The following is a 9976-nucleotide window of genomic DNA, read 5'->3' as shown; positions in this document are numbered from 1 at the left end:
TGTATAAATCCTGTCCGTTTTCACATTATCAGTGACCTGATACCTGTATTACCTGTGTTCACCTGAGAGTGGGTAACCCTGACGACAGGACGGGTAACCTTTGTGGGTGTGTCCAGACCCACCTGATGTTGACACTCTGGGCCAATGAGAATCTCCCTAGGGTGCACTGTGGGAAGCAGGCTAATTAACGCTAATTAGCTGTGGAATGATTCATCTTCATATGAAAGCAAAGGTACACTCTCTCCTGTACGCACCTGCACTCACACACACACACACATACTCACCTGCACTCACGCACACACACACATACACACCTGCATACACACACCTGAAGACACACAGACACACGCACATACGTACACACATGCACATACACACCTGCATACACACACACACCTGCACTTGCACACACCTGCACACATGCGCAAAAAAACACACGTCCACACATACACTCACACCTGCACACGCACACATCCATACATAATGCTAAAATTATGTTCATGTTATTAACCCCAAAGGACATTCCAGTGTTCAGCTAAGCCTGTGTTCAGTTTCACATGGAACACACATATTAGAATTCACACGATACCAGCGATGAAATGTGTAGAGAGGAGGAGAGAGTCATTGTAGGAGTGGTGTTGGGTGTTAGCATTAGCAGGACATTAGCAACCCTGCACCTGCACAAGGCCAATGTCATCGTTTCAGAAGGCCGTCCTTCTAACCCCTCTGAACAGGAAGTGAGAGCATGTCTTCATTGGAATACAAAGTGGGGGAATTGTCATGTAAATGCTTTTAGCGAGCTGTGGGTTGAGATCACTAAGCCGAGTTATAATTATCCTATGTCTAGCCCCAGGAAAACAGACCTCTAGAAAAGATCCTACTTTCTCTCGCTTCCTCCACGCATCACTTCCTGTGTGATGTGCGTGTTTTTCCTTGGAGCTCCCTCAAGGTCGATGGTGTTGGTCCCACTGCTCCACCTCTCACCCCTCGGCTCGTCAGGTCACAGTGTGTGACGCACTTTGACCCCACACTCCTTCTCATTTCACTCGCCCACTGTGGGATTCAACTGGTTCAGGCTCTCTCTCTCTCTCTTTCTCTCTCTCTCTCTCTCTCTCTCTCTCTGTCTCTCTCTCTCTCTCTTCATCTCCCTCTTCCTTATCCCCATATCTATTTTTCCCCTCTCTTTCTCCTTTCTGTCAGTATTTTCTACACCAAGACGAAATGTCTGTCTATATAAAGGCTTTAGCGTAATAATTTGCATTACAATTTAGATAACACCCTACTAAATCCTCTTCCTGCGCCCCTATTTCTGAGGCTATGCCAATCAGAGGATTACAACTGGGGGGGAGAAGAAAGGTTGGAGGGGTAATGGGAGATGGAGGGGGAGGGAGGAACAGAGAAAGCGAGAGGGAGGGAGTGTGAAAAACAGGGAGAGAGAGAGAGAGAGAGAGAGAGATAGAGAGAGATAGAGAGAGAGAGAGAGAGAGAGAGGGAGAGAGGGAGAGGGAGAGAGAGAGAGAGAGAGAGAGAGAGAGAGAGAGAGAGCAATCTGGGGTGTTTTCCTCAGGGAAGGGTTGTTGAATCCCTGTGCACCAGTCCAAATTAAGGTTTGTGACGTTGTGTGATGGCTTTATCAAAGATGACAAGCATGACACCATGTTCACAAGACAGAGATGGAGACTAGAGTGAGAAAAATAGAGTGAGGGGAGGGGTGGAAGAGGAATAAGCCATCCTCTATCTTTACAGCTGAAAACAAAATATCTAACCAAGTGAAATCCACCAGCATGCATTGGTCTCCAGTCAGGTTGGTGGAGGTGTAGAGTTCCCAGCATGCAGTGTGCTCCAGTCAGGTTGGTGGAGGTGTAGAGTTCCCAGCATGCAGTGTGCTCCAGTCAGGTTGGTGGAGGTGTAGAGTTCCCAGCATGCAGTGTGCTCCAGTCAGGTTGGTGGAGGTGTAGAGTTCCCAGCATGCAATGGGCTCCAGTCAGTTTTACTCAGCCCTGGAGGCCTTCAGCTCCATGAAACTATGTGAGCATGAAATCCTTTAACAGTAACCATATGTTTCAACCTCTGCTCATTTCTGGACAGGTAGTCCAGGGAGGAAAGGGGAGACAGAGAGGGAGAGAGGGAGAGATAGAGGGAGGGTGGGTGGGTGATGCCACAGTGTGTGTGTCTGGGTGTGTGATGTCACAGTGTGTCTGGGTGTGTGATGTCACAATGTGTCTGGGTGTGTGATGTCACAATGTGTCTGGGTGTTTGATGTTACAGTGTGTCTGGGTGCTTGATGTTACAGTGTGTCTGGGTGTGTGATGTCACAGTGTGTGTGTCTAGGTGTGTGATGTCACAGTGTGTGTCTGGGTGTGTGATGTCACAGTGTGTGTGTCTAGGTGTGTGATGTCACAGTGTGTGTGTCTAGGTGTGTGATGTCACAGTGTGTGTGTCTAGGTGTGTGATGTCACAGTGTGTGTGTCTAGGTGTGTGATGTCACAGTGTGTGTGTCTAGGTGTGTGATGTCACAGTGTGTGTGTCTAGGTGTGTGATGTCACAGTGTGTGTCTGGGTGTGTGATGTCACAGTGTGTATGTCTAGGTGTGTGATGTCACAGTGTGTGTGTCTAGGTGTGTGATGTCACAGTGTGTGTGTCTAGGTGTGTGATGTCACAGTGTGTGTCTGGGTGTGTGATGTCACAGTGTGTGTCTGGGTGTGTGATGTCACAGTGTGTGTGTCTAGGTGTGTGATGTCACAGTGTGTGTCTGAGTGGAGGGGCTGTTGTTGGTCCTGGCTCGCGTGCCAGTGTGTTTTTGGTGGTGTGGTCCAACCAAAGTTTTTAGATCTCAATCTCAATGTGTTGTTGATCTGCGAGGCTGTGGGGCCAGCTTGGTGGTTAGAGCTTTAGACAGCAGAGGGGGCATCATGTGGAGGTGGACCTGGACGGAAGGCTCTGCTCTCTGGGTCTCTGCTGGTCTGATGAAGCTTGTGATGGTTTGGCTTACCAGTGGACCAGAGAGAGTCTGGAATGTTCCGGAATGAGCTTATGCATGGTTGGTAGAACAGAGGGAGAGAGATGAAGGGAAGACTGATTGAAGGGAGGAATAATGAGAGGAAAAATATGAGACGTAACAGAGTGAAAGAGAGAGAGAGAGAGAGGGAGAGAGAGAGAGGAATGAAGGAAGGAAGATGGAGAGAGATGGAAAGAGAAAGAGTTGAGTGAAAGCGGGAGGGTGAAAAAAAGAACAAGAGAAAGACAGAAAAAGGCAAGGAAAAATACAACACACAGAACTGAGCGAGAAAGAGAGAGACAGAGAAGAGAGAGAGACAGAGAGAGAGACAGAGAGGAGAGACAGAGAGGAGACAGAGAGGAGAGAGAGAGACAGAGAAGAGAGAGAGACAGAGAGGAGAGACAGAGAGAGAGACAGAGAGGAGAGACAGAGAGGAGACAGAGAGGAGAGACAGAGAGGAGACAGAGAGGAGAGAGAGAGAGAGAGAGGAGACAGAGAGGAGAGAGAGAGACAGAGAGGAGAGACAGAGAGGAGAGAGAGAGAGGAGAGAGAGGAGACAGAGAGGAGAGACAGAGAGAGGAGACAGAGAGGAGAGAGAGAGGAGAGACAGAGAGGAGAGAGAGAGAGAGAGAGAGACAGAGAGGAGAGACAGAGAGGAGAGACAGGGCTCCCCGCTCGGCACCAGTCTGTATTAGTGGTGTCTCTCTCTCTGTAATCTAAGCCGGACTCAGAGGAGTCGGTTCCTGTTCTTCCAGAATCCCGGCCAGAAATTAAGCCATCAGAACCTGAGGGAGAAAACAGACTTTTGATTTTTTTAAAGATCTTCTTCATTGGGCAGTAAAAGATTAACTTGGGCAGTCACAACTGCCAGCTATCCACCAGTTACATCACAGTAACCATCATGGATTATACTAACTCATATTGAAAACCAAATGAAATAAATACAAAAATGTTATGACAAAAAACAAAATCCAACCATAAAACCACACACACACACACACACACACACACACACACACACACACACACACAGCAATAAACTCTTCCATCTTTCCCACAAGCATACAATGTTAAAACTCAACATGTAACCATTAAAAGAAAATGAAAGAAAGAAAATGTTTTGTGATTGAAGATAAGATCCAACCTACTACTTTGTCAGAATTTGTTCTACATTTCCTTCTACACAGTCTAGATACAAACACATGCGCACACGCAAAAATATGCATGTGCTGCAAACACACACACAGAAATACATAATTTACTAAAATACACTTGTAAACGAATGCACAGACACTTGTAAACATACACACTTTTCTAAACACACACACAAACAGGGCCCCAGGGAGGAGAGCGGATGGTGGGATGAATTCTGGGAGCAAAGGAATGCAGAGCAGCGGTCGGTGACGAGATACCACGAGGAGTAGGATTATCTCTCTCTCCCTTCCTCTCTCTCTCTCTCTCTCTCTCTCTCTCTCTCTCTCTCTCTCTCTCTCTCTCTCTCTCTCCCTCTATCTATGTCCCTCTTTCCCTCTTTCCCTCTTTCCCTCTTTCCCTCTTTCCCTCTTTCCCTCTCCCTCTCTCCCTCTCCCTCAATGGGATGAGAGAGGTAGAAAGAGAGAGAGGGAGAGAGAGGGTAAATCATCTGTACGAGTGCTGGCTCCTGTCCCTCTGTCTCCAGGCTGTACAGTAGAGGATCAGGTGTTGAGGGTGTGTGTGATCCCAGCCGGCCCACACCAGTCCAGCCGTTTTTTTTCCAGTGTGTAAAGGGGAAATAAATCACACACATTCACTTACACGTTCTGTTTCTGCGTATCATCGACATCCTAACAGATTTATGGCTTGTTGATGGGACGACACAAACTTTCAGTCTGTAATGGACTTGTCTTTGGTGCTAGCTGACGGTGAGTTTATAAACCATTTTAAAGTTCTCCGTCTCTCTCTCTCTCTCCCTCTCTCTCTCTCTTTCTCTCTCTCTCTCTCTCTCTCTCTCTCTCTCTCTCTCTCTCTCTCTCTCTCCCCTCTCCCTCCCTCTCTATCTCTCTCACTTTCTCTCTCCTTCACTCTGCCCCTCTCTCTCAACGGCTTGGTGTGTGTCGTGGCATGTTTTGATCTGTCTGGTGTAGATGCAGATCTTCTGCTTGGTGGCCACCCTGAACACAGTTTCCTAAACAACTTCCTCAGGAAACAAGTTGAGTTTTATAACGTTGAAACTGAAGCCCAGCAGCCCAGCTCCAAACAGCCCTGCGGCTGCACTGCTGTCTGGAGAAGACATTAGGCAGTTGGACATGAGTGTGTGTGTGTGTGTGTGGGGGGGGGGGGGGGGATGTGTGTGTCAGTGTGTTTGTGTGTGTGTGTCTGTTTGTCTGTGTGTGTGTGTGATTCCAGGTTCCACGTTCACACACACACACACACAACACATGTTGAGGCTTGAGGTTGTAATGATTTAAAATTCCTCAGTGTCCACCACAACCACCATTTTAAAAGCATTTCCCACGACAGTCCTCCATTTTGTTTTATATTCATATTCACTATTTTTTTTACCAGCAAACCAAGAGCTTGGCAAACCTAGACACAGTGTGTTCCAGTCATGCTCAGAGCAGCTTCCACTGTTCTCATGGATACACTCCAGTGTTCTAGAAAACGCTCATGTGCTTTAGAACATTCTGTTATGTTCCAGAACATACTTGTGTATTCCAGAACGCACTCATACATTCCAGATCAGAGTTTTTTCACAGACGGGTGACAGACTGGTTTGTTAACCTGACTGTTTTAGGATTGCAAACCGCCACAAAGGCCTGTTTTTCACCAACGGAAAGTTTTCAACAAACATCTTGGCACACAAACTACCCCAACTTCATAACATTTGCACGCGGCGCTCCAGAGAAAAAGCCTAAAATGTTATTAAGGACATCAGCATTCCTTCCATATTCTGTTTTCCCTGTTTCTATCTGCTAAACGTCACCGGAGCATCCAATCGCGCACTGCTCAACTCGGTGAAGGTGTTCTCTGTCCACAGGGCAGCCAGGGTGAGAAACAGCCACACCCCTATGATAGAGGTCATAGAGGCTAGCCATTGTTATCGTGTACTGTAGAGTGTATGAAATGTGTACGTAGGAATAGGTGATGGAGAGTTTGGTGTGTGTCGTTTGTAGACACGGTCTGTGTGGGTCGGTAAACCTTTCTTATTGCTGCTGGGCATTAGTAAGCTGTTGTGCAGTTTCTGCTCCTGTCCTGTTTGTCTCGGCTGTGCACTTTGCTGTCCCTGCCTGCTCAAGAGGAGGAGGACAAGAAGAGAGGAGAGAGGAGAGAGGAGAGAGGAGAGAGGAGAGAGGAGAGAGGAGAGAGGAGAGAGGAGAGAGGAGAGAGGAGAGAGGAGGAAGAGGAGAGAGGAGAGAGGAGAGAGGAGAGAGGAGAGAGGAGAGAGGAGAGAGGAGAGAGGAGAGAGGAGGAAGAGGAGAAGGAGGAAAAGGAGGAGGAGGAGAAGGGATGAGATGGTGCTTTACAGAGCTGGAATTTTTTAATTAAGTGGTGTGTTTCAGGTTTCAGTCCTGATGTCTACTGAGGCCAGGAAGGCTCAGGAGGAGAGGAGGAGGAGCAGAGGGGGAGGAGGAGGAGAAAGAGGAGGAGGAAGAGGAACTGAGGATGAGCAAGGCAAAGACAAAGCCTGCATTCTGTCTATTTCTGAGTTCACCTGGGGAGTGAAGGGGGAGGGGTGGAGGGGGAGGTGGGGAAGGGGAGGTGTGGAGGGGTGAGGAGCGGAGGGGGAGGTGTAAGACACCGGAGATGAGTGTGTTCAGGTTCATAGCCCTGGGCAGAGCAGGTTAGTAGCAGGTAGATGGTGGGGGGAGGGAGGGAGGCGGCTGACTGTGCTCTGGTTACCAGACCGAGGCTGAGCTGGAAGATGAGGTGAGAGAGAGCGGGGGGTCATGGGTCAAATCAGCTTCCACCCCAGGCTTGGGTAAACAGGGGTGCAGGGAGGGGGGGGGGGGGTGTAGAATCAATGCCGACTTCAAAGCCGTTCCGTCTTCAAGGTATCCATTTCTCAACTGCCGTTCTGGTGAAAGGTTATTATTTATTTTGTTTGTTTGTTTTTGAGTTTCGTTTCAGGGTGCCACAGCATGAAGGAGAAGACCTGGAATGTCCAATGCCTATCAAACATTTACAAGTTTGTATCTTTTAATCACGGGTTAGAAACATTGTGAACACACCCGCAGCAGAAACCTCTCTGCATCTCTCACGCCACTGATACGTATCGAGACTGAGCAAGACTCCTTCTGTCAGAAACACATTCCATCCTCGGAGAGAGACGGAACCACCGTTAAACACGCAGCAAACGGTGACTGACGACTCGTTGGGCCACGACCCTAATCCATCAGAATGAGCATAATCATTCTGCACAATCTCCATGGTGATGAAGGAGAAACCCCTGGACCAGGCCTCGGAGACCCCGTCTGGCTGTGACGTCATCGCTTCCTGTTTCCTGGCTGGTGCTCGGCTTTAAGTGGTTTCCAATATGTGAGGGGATCAAAAGACCCTCTCTCCCCAGAGCAGCAGTAATCACCTCTACTGCTGGGGCAGGAGCCTGTGTTTGTGTGTGTGTGTGTGGTCGTTTGAAGGTGTGCGTGTCTCTGTGTGTGGATGCGTGTGTGTCTACATGTATGTGCATGTGTGTGTTTGTGGTTGCATGTCTGTGCGTGTGTGCATGTTCATGTGTTGGTTGTGTGCTGCGGATATGCAAAGGGTTGCTGGCATTTCCAAAGATAGCCAGGCTGACATTTCTATTGACTTTGATGTTGATAATCCCTCACAAGTTCCCGAAAGCCAACTGATATTTTGTGTGTGAGTGTGTGTGAGTGTGTGTGTGTGTGTTGGCTAGGGGCATCCTTTCTTCCTCAGCATGTGGTTGAACACACTTAGAGTGTAGCCTTGGTTATGTAGCAACCAGGATGATTATTAGGTGAGGTCCAAATTGTAGCAGACTCATGTCAGTGATATTTAACCTACCAGACAAATAAATGATAATTATGAAGTCATTTATGTAACTGTAAATAGATAGAGATATATACTGTATACAAACTGTATGTAATGACAGTTACTGGGTATCATACAATATGTGTAACTGGTGTAAAAATTATCATTTGCTGCTTATATGACGTGCTAAGAAGAGCTTTCTAACAGAACAGATCACAATTCCATGTGTGTGTGTGTGTGTGTGTATGAGCGCGTGTGTGTGTGTATATGAGTGTGTGTGTGTGCGTATGTGTATATGAGCGTGTGTGTGTGTATATGAGCGTGTGTGTGTGTGTGTGTATATGAGCGTGTGTGTATATGAGCGTGTGTGTGTGTGTGTGTGTGTGTGTGTATGAGCGTGTGTGTATATGAGCGTGTGTGTGTGTGTGTGTGTGTATATGAGCGTGTGTGTGTGTGTGCTGACATCCTGCTCCTCCAGTGTTGTCATGTTTGATCTGGTCAGCCGTCACGTCCGTGATGTCCTGCTGTTGGAGGGAAGGAGAGGTGAACAGATGAAAGGATGGAGGTATGAAAGGATGAAAGGATAAAAGGATGGAGGGATGGGGGGATGGGGGGATGGAGGGATGGGAGGATGGAGGGATGGGGGGATGGAGAGATGGGGGGATGGAGGGATTGGGGGATGGAGGGATGGGGGGATGGAGGGATGGGGGGATGGAGGGATGGAGGGATGGGAGGATGGAGGGATGGGGGGATGGAGGGATGGGGGGATGGAGGGATGGAGGGATGGGAGGATGGAGGGATGGGGGGATGGAGGGATGGGGGGATGGAGGGATGGGGTTAGCAGTAGGACCGAAGGCCCGAGGGAGAATGTAGCCATGCCCTGTTTGGAAGTTTCATTAACTCTCTCCCTCGCTCTCTCTGTCCAGTCAATAACAAGCCCTTCCATATGAAACCATTCTGTAATAGACCATTATGGAACCCTTGTATAATAAACCATTATGGGACCATTCTATAATAAACCATTATGGGACCATTCTATAATAAACCATTCTATGTAGAGTATTGTCTGCAGGGACATGACAATCTGACCCCTCCTGTAAATGCTGGTTGAGCAGCAGACTCCATGGGCTAGTGGTTACAGCACTGTACGTTACAGCACTGTACGTTACAGTATTGTACGTTACAGCACAGTACGATACAGCACTGTACGTTACAGCACTGTACGTTACAGCACAGTACGATACAGCACTGTACGTTACAGCACTGTATGTTACAGCACTGTACGTTACAGCACTGTACGTTACAGCATTGTATGTTACAGCACTGTACGTTACAGCACTGTACGTTACAGCACTGTACGTTACAGCACAGTACATGAGCATTAGCCAGCCAGACGGCCAGCCAGACAGCCAGGGGAATGACAGGACTCACACCTGCACAGTACAGTACTGCCCCAGAATGACCTTCAGACAGAAGCAGAGGAGCCTGGCTGCTGCTAGTGCCTACCTGTCTCACACACACACACACACACACACACACACACACACACACACACACACATACACACACACACACACACGTCTTAGCTTCCTGTATCTGAGTGAACAGGTGTTCTCTCTCCTCTCAGTGTTCCGGTGGAGAGCAGGTCTCTAATGGAGACGGATGAGGTTCACACTGACAGGAGGACAGTTTCTCCCCTGCCCCTGGCGGATACCCTGTCACATGAGACGTCTCTCTCCCCTCCACGCCCCCTCGCCTCCACCCCTCCACCCCTCCACCTCTCCCCTCGGGGGCATTCCCTCCTTACCTTCCTGCCTCCTTCCTGTCTCCCTCTCCTCCTCTCTCTTCCTCTCCTCCCTACCTGACCTCTCCTTCTTTTCTTCCTCCCTTCTTCCTTGCTCCTCCACCCATTCTGGGCATCCTTTTCTCTCCAGAAAAGATGGACAAAGAGGGAAACTATGTCAGAGAGAGAGAGAGAGAGAGAGAGAGAGGGAGGGAGGGAGGGAG

The sequence above is a fragment of the Hypomesus nipponensis genome, chromosome 2, assembly GCF_054491055.1.
Source record: "Hypomesus nipponensis isolate SF chromosome 2, ASM5449105v1, whole genome shotgun sequence".
Lineage (NCBI taxonomy): Eukaryota > Metazoa > Chordata > Actinopteri > Osmeriformes > Osmeridae > Hypomesus > Hypomesus nipponensis.
The sequence above is the reverse complement of the archived record's forward strand: the minus strand, read 5'-3'. Positions refer to the sequence as shown.